Source organism: Schistocerca serialis, chromosome 8 (genome assembly GCF_023864345.2).
Source record: "Schistocerca serialis cubense isolate TAMUIC-IGC-003099 chromosome 8, iqSchSeri2.2, whole genome shotgun sequence".
NCBI classification, from domain to species: domain Eukaryota; kingdom Metazoa; phylum Arthropoda; class Insecta; order Orthoptera; family Acrididae; genus Schistocerca; species Schistocerca serialis.
In genome coordinates, this window is record NC_064645.1 from 593,864,588 (window position 1) to 593,880,625 (window position 16,038).

The window sequence follows — 16,038 nt, forward strand, 5'->3', positions numbered from 1 at the left end:
ACCAACGGGAGCAGCAATGTCGCGCTACGATAAACCGCAATCGCGATAGGGTACAATCCTATCTTTATCAAAGTCGGAAAAGTGATGGTACCCATTTCTCCTCCTTACACGAGGCATCACAATAACGTTTCAGCAGACAACGCCGGTCAACTGCTGTTTGTGTATGAGAAGTGGGTTGGTAACTTTCATCATTTCAGCACGTTGTAGGTGTCGCCACCGGCACCAACCTTGTGTGAATGCTCTGAAAAGCTAATCATTTGCATATCAGAGCATCTTCCTATAGACTAAATTTCGCGTCTGTAGCACATCATCTTCGTGGTGTAGCAATTAAATGGCCAGTAGTGTATTCGTCTTCCTTGAATTCAAAGCGCCAAATCTTCACCTAGTGACCAAAGATTGAACTAATGTTTTTCCAGCCTAGATCCGCTCCTCATTAACGCATTAGAATACCTACCACGTTTCGCTGCCATGTGGTAATTACAGCCAACACCGGACTTATTCGAGTAGTTGCACAGCTACAGCCACGTGGTACCTCGCTCCAGTGTGAAGACAGATGCGTGGTTGGGACTGGGTAAGAGACGCGCGAAGGCGAATGGAGGTGGCAGACTGCCGGTGCTCTTGCTAGGCGAGCCCCCGCGCTGGTCTGGCCGTGTCTCGGCCTGCGCACGACGGCCGTGTTCATTTGGCGGTGGGGTCCGCCGCGGCGCCGGTGCCGGCGGCTGCGCCGGCGGTAGCGGAACCGGCAGGAAACGGAGGTGTACCTCGGCCACCCGCCCTGAATAATTCATGTCAGCGCCGCGCGGGGTAAACAGTCGCAGAAATAGCAACCCGCCTGCCGGAAGGATGGGACTGGCCTCACGCCCTCCACCCGCGCCTGTCTTCTCCAGCGCCTGCGGTTACCGGTACGTACAATACAACTTGCATATTTAACAAAAGCGCTGTAATTATCTTCTAGTTATCTTCCTCTCTTCGGGTACGAGGTGAAATTACTTGTTACTGTAGTAATGTCATCTTCTGTTCTTCTTTGGCAATTAAACACAGGAGACAAAAGTCATACGATAGTTATATATGACGGTAGTATCTGTTCCCGAAAGAACAGTTACCGTGGATGACCATGCAGCTTTGCTAGAAATGAAATGATAGGTTAATGGACACCCTAGCTGCAAACAGGCTTTGATGTACTTCATTGGGGACATGTTGGAAATGTATGCCCCGACCGGGACTCGAACCCGGGATCTCCTGCTTACATGGCAGACGCTCTATCCAACTGAGCCACCGCGGGCACAGAGGATAGTGCGTCTGCAGGGACTTATCCCTGGCTCACGGGGAGCGAGCAAGGGATAAGTCCCTGCAGACGCACTATTCTCTGTGCGCGCGGTGGCTCAGATGGATAGAGCGTCTGCCATGTAAGCAGGAGATCCCGGGTTCGAGTCCCGGTCGGGGCACACATTTTCAACATGTCCCCAATGAAGTACATCAAAGCCTGTTTGCAGCTAGGGTGTCCATTTAATTATTATTTCATCATACGATAGTGATATGCACAAATGCAGATGGATTGTAGTATAGCTTACGCAAGGTATGACAGGACAGTGCATTGGTGGAGCTGTCATTTGTACTCAGGTCATGTATGTGAATACTAAGATGGTATCCGTTCATTCGGACATGTCCGAAAGAATTGATACCATCGGTGACATTGCAGCTCGTTAGAATGAAATTACAATGAGATGGACACCCTTAGCTTCTTACAGGTGTTGACATACGTCAACGGGGACAGACGAAAATGTGTGCCCCGACCGGAACTCGAACCCGGGATCTCGTGCTCACATGGGTTTGGCGGGAGGCGTGCCAGAGATAAATCCCTGCAGTCGCGCTATCGTCTGTGCTCTCGATGGCTCAGATGGGTAGAGCGTCTGCCATGTAAGCAGGAGATCCCGGGTTCGAGTCCCGCTCGGGGCACACATTTCCATCTGTCCCCTTTGACGTATGTCAACGCCTGTAAGAAGCTAAGGGTGTTCATTTCATTGTAATTTCATGTATGTGAGGTTACCGACGTGATTGCGGTCGCACGACGGAAATTAACACGGAACGGTAGTTGGAGCTAGAAGAATGTACGTAAAGGAATTCCACATTCCGAAATCCACTGTGTCGACAGCGTGCCGAGAACACCAATTTTCAGGCATTAGCTCTCACCTCGGGCATCGCAGTGGCCGACGGTCTTCACTGAACTACCCTAGAGCAGTAGCGTTTGCGTAGAGTTGTCAGTGCTAATAGACAAGCAACAGTGAGTGAAATAACAGCATAAATTAATGTGGGATGTAAGACTAACGTATCCGCTAGTACAGTGCAGCGAAATTTGGCGTTAATGTGCTACGGCAGCAGACGACCGAAGCGATTGTCTTTGCAAACAGCACGTCGTCGCGTGCAGCACTTCTCTTGGGCTCGTGACCATATCGGTTGGATCCTAGACGAGTGGAAAACTGTAGCCTGGTCGGATGAGTCCCGATTTCAGTTTTTAAGAGCTGATGATAGGGCTCGAGTGTAGCATAGGCCCACGAAGCCATGGAGCCAGATTGTCGACGTGGCACTGAGCAAGCTGGTGGTAGTTCCCTAATGGTTTGGGCTGCGTTCACAGGGAATGGACTTGGTCCTCTGGTCCTTGACTGAAGACTGTCGTGTTCGGCTATCTGGATACCATTTGCAGCCATTCACAGGCTTCATGACTCCGAACAAAGGTGCGCTATGTCACTGGACCTCAAATGTCCACGACTGATTCTCAGCAGTTCGAGCTAATGGGTGGGCCACCAAGATTGCCCGACATTTATCCCGTCGAACATTTGCGTCACATAATCTAGAGGACAGTTCGTGTATAAAGTCCTGCATCAGCAACATTTTGGCAGTTATGATGCCTCTTGACGCAGCATGGCTCAATCTTTCTACAGGGGACTTCTAGCGATATGTTGAGTCCATGCCAAGTCGAGTTGCTGTACTACGCCTGGCAGAAGGAGACCCGACACGATATTAGGAGGTAGCCCAGTGTTATTAGGAGGTATCTTAGTGTAATTTTTAGACTTTAAAGAGAATCTCTCAGTCTCTCCCTAAGTGTTCCATTTTTTTTTCCTTTGTACTGGAATGTAATCATTTGGTCTAAAAGTACTTCGTTCTTTCCTAATGTCTTGGTTGGTCAGTATGTCTTCTATTAAACAACCTTCAACACTTCTCAGGCATAGCATTCCTTGTCCAGATAACGACTCTCTTGCTTTTTCGTAATCATCCAAATCTCGGTACCCCAGGGCGATGTGGAGAATGCAATAGTCTTGTAGACTTTACTTTAAGTATCCTAGCATCGTTCCTGTTAACTGTTTCTCGTACTGGACTGAATTTACTAAGTTTAATTTATAAATATTTTCTGTAGCCTTACTTCACTTCCCAGCCTAGATAAATGGTGTGGTTTACTTGTTCTAAAACCTCCTTATCTATTACTGTTTTCTTTCGAATGTGTTCTTTGCCCATGAGGGTCAATTTCTTAGTTTTCTCTGTTGAGATGTCCATGTGAAACCTCTCCGCTATTTGATCTGTAAGTAATCCTTTCGGTAGGGCCTATTCTTTCTCTGTTAGGTTCGGAGCATCACCAGCACACAGTGATCTATTCGAAATTGTTTCCCTGACTAGGTACATACCTTCCGATACTTTGTTTTTAATACAAGCGTAGGGTATAAATGGAAATGTCGTGTGACGAAGGCCTCCCGTCGGGTAGACCGTTCGCCTGGTGCAACTCTTTCGATTTGACGCCACTTCGGCGACTTGCGCGTCGATGGGGATGAAATGATGATGATTAGGACAACACAACACCCAGTCCCTGAGCGGAGAAAATCTCCGACCCAGCCGGGAATCGAACCCGGGCCCTTTGGATTGACAGTCTGTCGCGCTGACCACTCAGCTACCGGGTGATAAAGTAACCTAGTCTTTATCGTTCGTTAGCTGATATCTTATTAGTCATTTTCCCGTTGGGATCTATGGCAATAGTCCTTAACAGGTACAAACTTTTTATCGCATTAGTTAAATGTTTCGGCTATCCACAGTTCGTCATTGTCTTCCAAAGTTTCTGTCTACTGACGATGTTAAGAGCTTTTTCTTCTTTTTCTTTCAATTAATAACGGCGATATGTGCGTCGTTATTATATTCTCCCCAGTTTTACGTTAGCTGCTGTAAAATAAAAACTGCATTTATCATGGAGCGTATTTTCATAAAACACATTTTTCCCTCAAGTGGTACTACTTCCATTACGTTCTTAAGTCTTGTGTTTAAAATCTCAGCAAATATCTTGCATGCTGACTCCAGTAAACTTATTGGTCTACATCTACATCTTGAAACAAGAGTATTAGGAGTTTTTTATTTTCATTTCTGGAAATTTTATATGCGTTGGATGTCTCAAACGCTAAGTGACAATTTTGAATCGCTTATTATTCGCGCGAGTGCCGCGCTGGATTAGACGAGCGGTCTCAAGCGCTGCAGTCATGGACTGTGCGGCTGGTCCTGGCGGAGGTTCGAGTCCTCTCTCAGGCATGGGTGTGTGTGTTTGTCCTTTGGATAATTTAGGTTAAGTACTGTGTAAGCTTAGGGAATGATGACCTTAGCAGTTAAGTCCCATAGGATTTCACACACATTTGAACATTTTTGTATTATTCGCGCAGTCTTTGGTAAGAGGGGCTCTGTCGCTGGAAGATGCGTTCCTTTTGTCACTGTCACCGCTGCTTCGCATCAAGGAGCGCGGGTGTTCTGTCGTTTGAAGATTAGAGAGGCAGACGCCGAGCAGAGGACTCGTGGCAATGTAGACATATCTGTGGCTGAGTAAAATGATTTTTGTTTGAATATTGGGAAACAGAGGAGAATGATTTAATTATTGATTTATAATGAAAAGTGTATGAAGAGGAACGAAGGTCAATATTTCTTTCTTGGCACTGCAGTCGCGAGTAGCTAGAATCATTGTTGAATGGGACCTCCACATCACGAAAGTTTAAATTTTTCGTTACAGATTGAGTAATTTTTACTGTAAGGCATTTTTAGTGTTATTAATGGTTTGTCTAACATTTGTGAGAGTAAGAATATGGTATCAATGTTGCCCTTTGTCAGTGTCATTGTATGCTGTGTCATGAATATCGTACATGTAATAATATATCAGATAATAGCGAAACAGTTTGTTAAAGTAATAATTCACCTAAGACCATTGTCCGGGCCGTGCGGTTCTAGGCGCTACAGTCAGGAACCGCGCGACCGCTACGGTCGCGAGTTCAAATCCTGCTTCGGGCATGGATGTGTGCGATGTCCTTAGGTTAGTTAGGTTTAAATAGTTCTAAGTTCTAGGGGACTGATGACCTGAGAAGTTAAGTCCCATGGAGCTCAGAGCCATTGAACCATTGTCCGCATCCTCGGTCAAATTGAGTATTTAAAGTGTGTTGTCATTCAGTGACGGGTATAAAATAATTTGCTTGTTATCTGGAGTCTTCCACTAAGCTCTCACCAACTGCAGTTAGAAATTTGCAGCTGGTGCACAGAGAGCAGCAAGCACCATGTTTCCAAACAATTACAATACCAGGTATGATACTTTCATTTCAGAATCAGCGCGCTACGAAAATTATGAACGCACAAAGACCATTTCATAAACTTATTGGGTAGATCACTAAGCCGTAAGAAGCATTTTGTTTAATTGGAGAAATTAACAATAAAGTTGAGGACATAATCAGTTTGCAAATTTTTAAAAAGATTATAAAGCAAGCCAAATTCATGTTGTATTCTCACAGGCAAAACACTGAAGGGCAAGATAAACTGGTACACCTGCATAATGTCGTGTAGGGCCCCCACGGGCACGCAGAAGTGCCGCAACACGACGTGACGTGGACTCGACTAATGTCTGACGTTTTGCTGGAGGGAACTGACACCATGAATCCTGCAGGGCTGTACCTAAATCAGTAAGAGGACGAAGCGGTGGAGATCTCTTCTGAACAGCATGTTGCAAGGCATCCCAGATATGCTCAATAGTATGCAAGTCTTGGGAGTTTGGTGGCCAGCGGAAGTGTTTAAACTCAGAAGATTGTTGCTGGAGCTACTCTGTAGCAATTTTGGACATGTGGAGTGTCGCATTGTCCTGCTGGAATTGCCTAAGTCTGTCAGAATGCACAGTGAACATGAATAGATGCAGCTGATAAGACAGGATGCTTACGTACGAGTCGTATCTAGACGTATGGGGAGGGGGGGGGAGGGGCATATCACTCCAACTGCACACGCCCCACACCATTACACAGCCTCCACCAGCTTCAACAGTCCCCTGTCGACATGCAGGATCCATGGATTCATGTTGTTGTTCTCTGTACCCGTACACGACCATTAGCTCGATATAATTTGAAACGAGACTCGTCCGACCACGCGACATCTTTCCAGCCATTAACCGTCCAATGTCGCTATTGACGTTTCCAGGCGATGGGTAAGGTTTTTGTTTCGTGCAGTCATCAAGGGTACACGAGTGGGTCTTCAGCTCCGAAAGCTGATATGGATGATGTTTCGTTGAATGGTTTGCACGCTGACACTTGTTGTTGGCAAAGCACTGAAATGTGCAGCAGATTGTGGAAGGATTCCACTTCTGTCAAGTTGAACGGTTCTCTTCAGTCGCCGTTGGTCCCGTTCTTTTTCCGGCCACAGTGATGTCAGAGATTTGATATTTTAGCGGATTCCTTATATTCACGGTACACTCGTGAAATGGCCGTACCTCGGAGATGCTGTGTCCCATCGCTCGTGCGGCGACTATAATACCACCTTCAAACTCTCTTAAATCTTGATTAGCTGCCATTGTAGCAGCAGTAACCGATCTAACAACTGCGCCAGACATTCGTTGCCTTACATAGGCGTTGCCGCCCGCTGCGCCTTCTTCTATATTTCAGAAATTTTCTAAATCCGCGAAGTGGGTATCCCGGACGCGCGCTGTAGTCACTTTAGCAGCACGCGTCTCAATTGGCTTGTCATGTTTGTAAACCTAATATGAAAAACGTAAGTTTTTGGGAGTGTCCGTATACATTTGATCACTTAGTGTATATAGAACGTATTAAATCACTAGAGAATATCATGGTGCCAGAGAGCCCTGTAAAGGGTACAACTGTAGCTGAAGGCAGGGATTGAAATTCATCTATGAAAAATGTTGAGGCGCTCCGTCCAAGTTCTTTGAGAAACCTACGGTTGGTTCCTTCCTCCTAATTCTCTGAGTTAGTGCACCATCTACAATGGCCATTTTATCGACGGTATGTTGAAATTTACCTTACGTTTCGTCCATGAAATGTGTGGATCTCGAAACAAGCTAATCGTGAATTTTTTATTTGACTTGCTACGAAGTACATTGAGTAACTGTGACCTATTGGTTCTGCTGCTTCTTCCCACGAACATATGGTTTTTCAGTGAGTGGTAGCGAAAACAGTTGATTCGATAAACCAGAGCATCGAAAAAGTTTCGCAATTTATGTAATTAATACGGTCAGAAAAACGTGAAATGTGAGCGACGTATGTGTTATGTTATTACCGTGTCTCATGTCGGACATGTCAGAGAGGAAAGAAAACAAGAGCACAACGAAAAAACGCTTGGGCAGCCGAGAGGAGGATATGAGAGGTTGTACTATAGGCCTGTCTGATTTCCCTGAAGGCCGGAATTAATTTTTCATTTTGCCACAGAGCATACATTCTGCCGGGCAGCCCTTGGCCAAAAAAAAAAGAGGCTGCACGGGCGAAAAATTATTCCGATAAGCTGGCTTCCTTTATGCCCGCGTCCCGCAGGCTCGGCCAGGGAAAACAAATTATTGATGCAGTAATTGGGTGGAACGAGGGCTACAGCAGCGGCTCGAATGTCACCAAGACACAAAGGTAGCGTAGCAAAGCGCCCGCCGCGTTAACAACTCCTCCCTCTTGTATTTCCTATTTTTTTTTTATTTCTGCTGTGTTGAGTATAGTGGTTTACGAAGCATGTTTCTGCAGACAAATAAAAAAATAACAGAAAATAATATCACTTAAGGATAAATGAATAATCCCTGTACATCGGGAGATTTTTCCTTTTGTAAAGAACACAATGATTCTCTAACGATGGTATCCGGATATTAAAACATTATTGTACTTAATAGCTTTAGGGTAGACATTCCATACATTCTTCTCCTCTTTTTTGATTTGTGTTTCGTATCTTGGCGTCTGCATGCCAGTACCTCGAAGTTGGAGCTCTTCGGACGCAGATAGTCGGTTTCTGTTGTATGTCTTATGATTGCTGTCAAGTTAATTAGCTGCATCTTTGATTGCTAGATGTGTTATTAAACATTATAACGTTAGTTTCCAGTAGGAGGCACTGATTATAATCTGGTTTTCGGTACAAAAGAGGAATACGACTTTTGGAGTTTGTAGCTAAACAGGATCACTACTACTAGAAGTCAGTGTCGTAACATAAAGTTTTGAAAAGGATTATTTCAGCTTAAGGTCGAACCGACTAAAAAACCTGCTAAAACAAAGAGGAAACCTGACACATTATTACTGGAATGTGCGTAGGTACCCTTGTAATCAGTCTTGGAGAAAATAAGAAGTAGAATTAAAAAATTAAAAATTAACTCTATTCAGAATTCTCGGACGTTTGCACCCACTCGCATCGAAACTATTACTAGTGGTCACCAAAAAATGAAGCACGTTGCCACCTCGGTCACTGCAACACCACAATACGACTTATGAGATGTAAACAAACTCTGCAGTCAACACGTATCTGTCACATTTAAACTTCTGTGGCAGTCTAAACACTTAACCAACAAGTATCCACCTACACTTTTCTTATTAGATTGTACGTAGTAGATTCTTTCTTAGAGAGTGGCATTTTAAAATTATAACTACGATTTTACCATAGACATAATTATTTTGTTCCGTCACCTATAATACGGTATTATTAACTTAAGCCTTATGCTTTCAAGCCTAATTTTATTTTTTCTAAAATTGTTTTTGTAATACACATATGTAAGCTGTACATGCAGGGAGCGACCCCTAGCGATACAGCCCCTCGGCTGATTGCGTTGCAACTACAGTATGCCATTGGTGACCCCATATCATGGGTTATGTGTGTTTATCACTGTCTTACCACATCTCAGTACATTATGACGATGACAGCTATGATTATAAGTTTTATTTCTTTTATTTGTTAGTTTAAAAAGAGAGGGGTATTACATTTCGGTTGCTTCTTAGGCTACGTGCGTTGACGTTAACTACAAATATTGTTGTAACCGACAATAAATATGAACGTTCCTTCCACTTTATACGTGAGTCTCAAGATGATGTAATTAATCGAAACGGGTCATTAAACACTCATAAAAAAACTATCGAAAACTGTCATGGGCGCCAAAAGATCTTAAACATTGTGTTGCTGTAAGCTTGAATGTGATCGTGTCAAGCTTCATATTCTCTGATAGTTTACAGACTGTTGACATAATGGCTGGCCCAAGCATATTTCACCAATATTGATGATGATGATTACGATGATGATGTCCCATACTCCGTGACAGAGCGTAGGGCGACGATGCAGGAGACCCGCACCGCCGGACTAGGAGAGGTCCTAGTGGAGGTGCATTGCCTTCCGCCGACCGTAATGAGGATGAATGATGGTGATGAAGACGACACAACAACGCCCAGTCATCTCGAGGAAGGGAAAATCCCTCACACAGCCGAGAATCGAACCCGCGACCCCCTGCTCGGGAAGCAAGAACGCTACCGTGAGACAACGAGCAGCGGAAATATGTTGTTGTTGTTGTGATCTTCATTCCTGAGACTGGTTTGATGCAGCTCTCAATGCTACTCTATCCTCTGCAAGTTTCTTCGACTCCCAGTACGTACTGCAGCCTACATTCTTCTGAATCTGCTTAGTGTATTCATCTCTTGGTCTCCCTCTACGAGTTTTACCCTCCACGCTGCCCTCCCATACTAAATTGGTGATCCATTGATGCCTCCGAACATGTCCTACCAACCGATCCCTTCTTCTAGACAAGTTGTGCAACAAACTCCTCTTCTCCCCAATCCTATTCAGTAACTCCTCATTAGTTATGTGACCTACCCATCTAATCGTCAGCATTCCTCTGTAGCACCACATTTCGAAAGCTTCTATTCTCGTCTTGTCCAAACTATTTATCGTCCACGTTTCATTTCCAACATGGCTACACTCCATACAAATACTTTCACAAACGACTTCCTGACACTTAAATCTATACCCGACGTTAACAAATCTCTCTTCATCAGAAACGCTTTCCTTGCCATTGCCAGTCTACATTTTATATCCTCTCTACTTCGACCATCATCAGTTATTTTGCTCCCCAAATAGCAAAACTTTTTTACTACTTTAAGTGTCACATTTCCTCATCTAATTCCCTCAGCATCACCCGACTTAATTCGACTACATTCCATTATCCTCGTTTTGCTTTTGTTTATGTTCATCTTATATCCTACCTTCAAGACATTGTCCATTCCGTTCAACTGCTCTTCCAAGTCCTTTGCTGTCTCTGACAGAATTACAATGTCATCGGCGAACCTTAAAGTTTTTATTTCTTCTCCATGGATTTTAATAACTACTCCGAAAATTTCTTTTCTTTGCTTTACTGCTTGCTCAATATACAGATTGAATAACATCTGGGAAAGGCTACAATCCTGCCTCACTCCCTTCCCAACCACTGCTACCCTTTCATGTCCCTCGACTCTTATAACTGCCATCTGGTTTCTGTACAAATTGTAAATAGCCTTTCGCTCCCTGTATTTTACCCCTGCCACCTTCAGAATTTGAAAGAGAGTATTCCAGTTAACGTTGTCAAAAGCTTTCTCTAAGTCTACAAATGCTAGAAACGTAGGTTTACCTTTTCTTAATCTAGCTTCTAAAAGAAGTCGTAGGGTCAGCGTTGCCTCACGTGTTCCAATATTTCTACGGAATCCAAACTGATCTTCCCAGAGGTCGGCCATTACCAGTTTTTCCATTCGTCTGTAAAGAATTCTTGTTAGTATTTTGCAGCTGTGACTTATGAAACTGATAGTTCGGTAATTTTCACATCTGTCAACGCCTGCTTTCTTTGGGATTGGAATTATTATATTCTTCTTGACGTCTGAGAGTATTTTGCCTGTCTCATACATCTTGCTCACCAGATGGTAGAGTTTTGTCAGGACTGGCTCTCCCAAGGCCATCAGTAGTTCTAATGGAATATTGTCTACTCCTGGGGCCTTGTTTCGACTCAGGTCTTTCAGTGTTCTGTCAAACTCTTCACGCAGTATCGTGTTTCCCATTTCATCTTCATCTACATCCTCTTCCATTTCTATAACATTGCCCTCAAGTACCTCGCCCTTGTATAGACCCTCTATATACTCCTTCCACCTTTCTGATTTCCCTTCTTTGCTTAGAACTGGGTTTCTATCTGAGCTCTTGATATTCATACAAGTGGTTCTCATTTCTCCAAACGTCTCTTTAATTTTCCTGTAGGCAGTATCTATCTTACCCCTAGTGAGATAAGCCTCTACATCCTTACATTTGTCCTCTGGCCATGCCTGTTTAGCCATATAGCACTTCCTGTCAATCTCATTTTTGAGACGTTTGTATTCCTTTATGCCTGCTTCATTTACTGCATTTTTTTTTCCTTTCGTAAATTAAATTCAATATTTCTTCTGTTACCCAAGGATTTCTACTAGCCCTCGTCTTTTTACCTACTTGATCCTCTGCTACCTTCAGTATTTCATCCCTCAAAGCTACCCATTCTTCTTCTACTGTATTTCTTTCCCCCATTCTTGTCAATTGTTCACTTATGCTCTCCCTGAAACTCTGTACCACCTCTGGTTTAGTCAGTTTATCCAGGTCCCACCTCTTTCAATTTCCACCTTTTTGCAGTTTCTTCAGTTTTAAGCGGACATGTAGATTGCACAAAATTCCACAAACTTCGACATAAGCTACATACAAGGTGAATCACCTAAAAATGGCACCGCAAATATAGCGGACATGGAAAAGTGCTTCTGATATGTGGTTTTCGCAAAATTGATTGGTAGCCAGAGTGTCGTATTGTTAGCAAATAAACAGATTGTAATAACAGCCATAAAATGTATTTTTTGTGCTAACTTACACTTCTTTAAATGGAAGAATGCCTACTGTCACTAACAAAGTAAAAGTAGGATAAAGCGGAAAGTGCGAGTCGTTTGCGATACACGGTATTTTGAATAGTCCCCACAGAGGCAATTGTACAATACCTATGTTAGCACACACTAACACACTAAAGAACAGCGCAAGTGCTTACACTAATTACGTGGATTCTGGCTAGCAACGTGACAATTGATCATCGCAGTTTGTGTTCAAAATGAGTACCGCCAGTGGCAATACATTCTTCCAGTCGGGTTTGAAACGACTGTTACACACGCTTTAACATCTCACTGGAGTCCGCCCCGATGGCTGAATGGTCAGCGTGACGGACTGCCGTTGTAAGAAATCCGGTTTCGATTCCCGGCTGGGTCGGGGATTTTATCCACTCAGGGACTGGGTGTTGTATTTATCATCATTTCACCCCCTTCCGGCGCGCAGGTCGCCCAATGTGGAGTCGAATGTAATAAGACCAGCACAAAGGCGGCCGGACCTGCCCCATAAGGGGCCTCCCGGCCAATGACGCCAAACGCTCATTTCCATTTCTATCTGACCGGAGACGTCTGAGAAGGCTGCAGTATAAACCTTGTCGCATATCATCGAATGTAGTTGGTATGTCCTTGTAGACAGTGTCTTTCGGTTTTTCCCTCAGAAAAAATCCTACCGGCTTCAAATCCAGGGAGCGGGTCGGCCAAGGTAGAGGTGCTCTGCGTCCTCTGGAAGTAATTGAAAGATGTCATGTTGATAACACAGGTTCTGCAGGGGAAGTCCTTGTAGCATTCGTGGAAGATGGTCTGTTAGAAGGCTGCGATACTTGCGCCAGTTCAGTATCCTGTAGGTGAAAACCGGGCCTAGAGCTTATGGTTCAGTATCCCACACCTCACGTTTGCACTCAATGGAAGGTGACGTTCCACCTGACGAAGCCAACTGGGCCTGGCAACAGACCAATAGTCCTTGTTTCAGCGGTTTGGTTGGTCATTATTGTAAATGCTGCTTTATTATTAAACAAGACGATAATACGGAGTATCCTGCCTGAATGTCGATGTACAGAAGTTATCAGGATTCTCGTAGCGGTTTCCATGCAGCTCTTGATGGACGGGGGTGGAGCCTACAGCGATGGAGAATGCATAGGATACTTGCCTGACATGCGATTTCCTTGTGCGAATGAGCGGAAGCTGGCGTAAGGATCAACTGCAACTGCAGCAAGATCATTAATTTCCCCGTCTTTTATCGTCGCTTGTTTCCTTCCATTACATTGTGTGGGGGCTACACTTCCACTTTCACGTAAATGGTTGAGGAAGCTGACAAATAACTGCCGATATGGATAACGTCTATAGGGATATCTTGCCCAATTCACCGTAGGAGAACGAACAGCATTCTTCCAACTCTCTCCATACACAATGAGCATTTGGGCTCTTTCTGCATCGGTAGATTCCATTGGCCACTCACGACCTATTGCTTGGACTGTCCAACACTATCTACCTAGCAAGTCGCAGTGCACTCCAGGAAAACACAAGCACGCTGTAAGCAGGTATAACAACATCGTACCTAGTAACTACCCATTCACCCTGTATAGAGAAACAAGTAAGGACTAATACGCAGGAAAATTTAATGTGCATTTACACATATAAGGCAAATAGTGAATGATATAGAGAATTAGGTATCGTAGGGTAATTAGTTAACACGTATGAACGGCACTCGAATGAACACAATGTGATACACGCTGTATCGGAAAGTGTGAAATGAAATATTAGTTTCATTAACTCCAAAGCTTTTGAAACTGTTAAAAGTGGTTTAGAACGTCTTGAAACATACATTACGTGAGACTGGTGACAACAGTGAGATCACGTTCATGTTAGAATGAGTTAAAGGAAAGAAATCCCTTCGTTGCTATTTTTAAATAACAATAAATATTTTATAAAAATTAGAATGTTCCATCAAAAAGATTACTACAGGAGAGTTTCTTAACTGGCACGTTTTTCGGCGGAAAACACAGCTCACATAAATGATGTGTTGTTATCCGAGGTTGCAACCCATAAGCATACTTCAGTAGAGAGACCTTCTTAGGAACTGCAAAAGTAGACATTGTCTTAGAATGGCAGCTTGTATCACGTTGGAGTAGAATATGTTTTTTATAGTGTACATGTTGATGGACGTAACTGTAGTCGACGATGTAGAATAAACATACTTCACACAGAGGACGTACACATACTAACACATAACTATTCTCTAACTTCATTACATTTGGTAAATCATTTTCTCCAGGGTTAAAAAGTAATTTATTTCACTTTATTTTCTGAGCTATTAGCCTATGTCGAGGATACTATGTCGGTTACACGATAAATCAGTCCAATCTAGAAGCCGTAAATTCAACTAAATACCTAGGTATTACAATTATGAACAACTTACTTTGGAAGGAACACACAGAAAATGTCGTGGGGAAGGCTAACCAAAGATTGCGTTTTATTGGCAGGACACTTACAAAATGTGACATACCTACTAAGGAGACTGCCTACATTACGACTGCCGTCCTCTTTTACAATACTGCTGCGTAGTGTGGGATCCTTACCAGATAGGACTGACGGAGTAAATCGAAAAATCTCAAAGAAAGGCATCACATTTTGTATTATCGCGAAATATGGGAGAAAGTGTCACAGAAATGATACAACATTTGTGCTGGACATAATTAAAAGAAAGGCGTTTTTCGTTGCGACGGAATCTTCTCGCGAAATTCTGATCACCAACTTTCTCCTCCGAATACGAAAATATTTTGCTGACACCGACCTACATAGGGACGAACGATCACCAGGATAAAATAAGGGGATTAAGTGTTCGTACGGGAAGATATAGGTGTTCATTCTTTCCGCGCGCTGTACGTGATTGGAATAATAGAGAATTGTGAAGGTGGTTTCATGAACCCTCGGGCAGGCACTTAAATATGATTTGCAGAGTATCCATGCAGATGTAGATGTACTGTAACACATCTGCACTAGGTATGCGAAACTTAAAGAAGAAAATTACTTTTGTATGCTATGTCAGCACCAAGAAACATAGCTCCAAATATTGAAAAAACTGTTATAGTATGGTACAGAATGTATCGCTAAGTAATACGCAATGATATTTTTATTCAACGACTCAAGCTACACTGAAGTCCCCTGCACACTGCAAACGGGAGGACATGGTTCTTAATAGGGTGCATGGTCACCACGGACGGAAATGCGTGCTCTGCAATGTGCCCCCATGCTGGTCACAAGGTTAGTAACGAATTCTTGTGGTAGGGAGTTCCAGTACCCCACTAGTAAGGTTTACAAACGTTGAATAGTCGTTGGTGCATTTGGAAGTGCAGCAACACGTCGGGCCAACGCATCTCAAAGGGGATCAATGGGATTAAGTCGGGGGAACGGGCTGGCCAGTCCATTCTCGTTCCAAGAGCTGCTCCACCTGCGCAGTTCGATGCGGTCGCGCGTTATCATGCATGCAAAAGAAGTCAGTACCGAATGCAACCCTGGAAAGACACACATGGTGAAGGAGAACAGTGTCACAGTATCGTTCAATGGTAAGTGTACTGTGTTCAACGATTTGGGAATCAGTAACCCCATTCAACTTTAGACTTCCCGCAGCATACTACCTGGAGTATTAAAACTACCATCCCCGACAAAGTTAGACATACCCACACAAGATGAGAGAAGGTAACACATAATGCATCCAGAAATTCAGTCAATAACGATTATTTTGGTGTGGTCTAGGTGTTTTGGTGAAGAAGGCATAATGTTGCATCATGTCTTGGAAACGTTACACTCACCGGTAAACGATTTTGTGGCGCTGTACTCATTTGCCGTGTGCGTCTTTTTGGGGATCTGTTTGGTCTTGAGTTCATTTGTATGGATG

At 43.7% G+C, this 16,038-nt stretch overlaps 3 non-coding genes across 3 annotated transcripts; 2 read left to right on the forward strand and 1 right to left on the reverse strand.

The window, feature by feature from the left end:
* Window positions 1-1,208: 1,208 nt before the first annotated feature.
* Window positions 1,209-1,283, reverse strand: Trnat-ugu (transfer RNA threonine (anticodon UGU)). Its single transcript has one exon. It is a non-coding gene; the product is annotated as a tRNA-Thr (tRNA).
* Window positions 1,284-1,370: 87 nt separating this feature from the next.
* Window positions 1,371-1,445, forward strand: Trnat-ugu (transfer RNA threonine (anticodon UGU)). The gene has a single exon. It is a non-coding gene; the product is annotated as a tRNA-Thr (tRNA).
* Window positions 1,446-1,881: 436 nt separating this feature from the next.
* On the forward strand, window positions 1,882-1,956 carry Trnat-ugu (transfer RNA threonine (anticodon UGU)). Its single transcript has one exon. It is a non-coding gene; the product is annotated as a tRNA-Thr (tRNA).
* The last annotated feature ends 14,082 nt before the right edge of the window (window positions 1,957-16,038 follow it).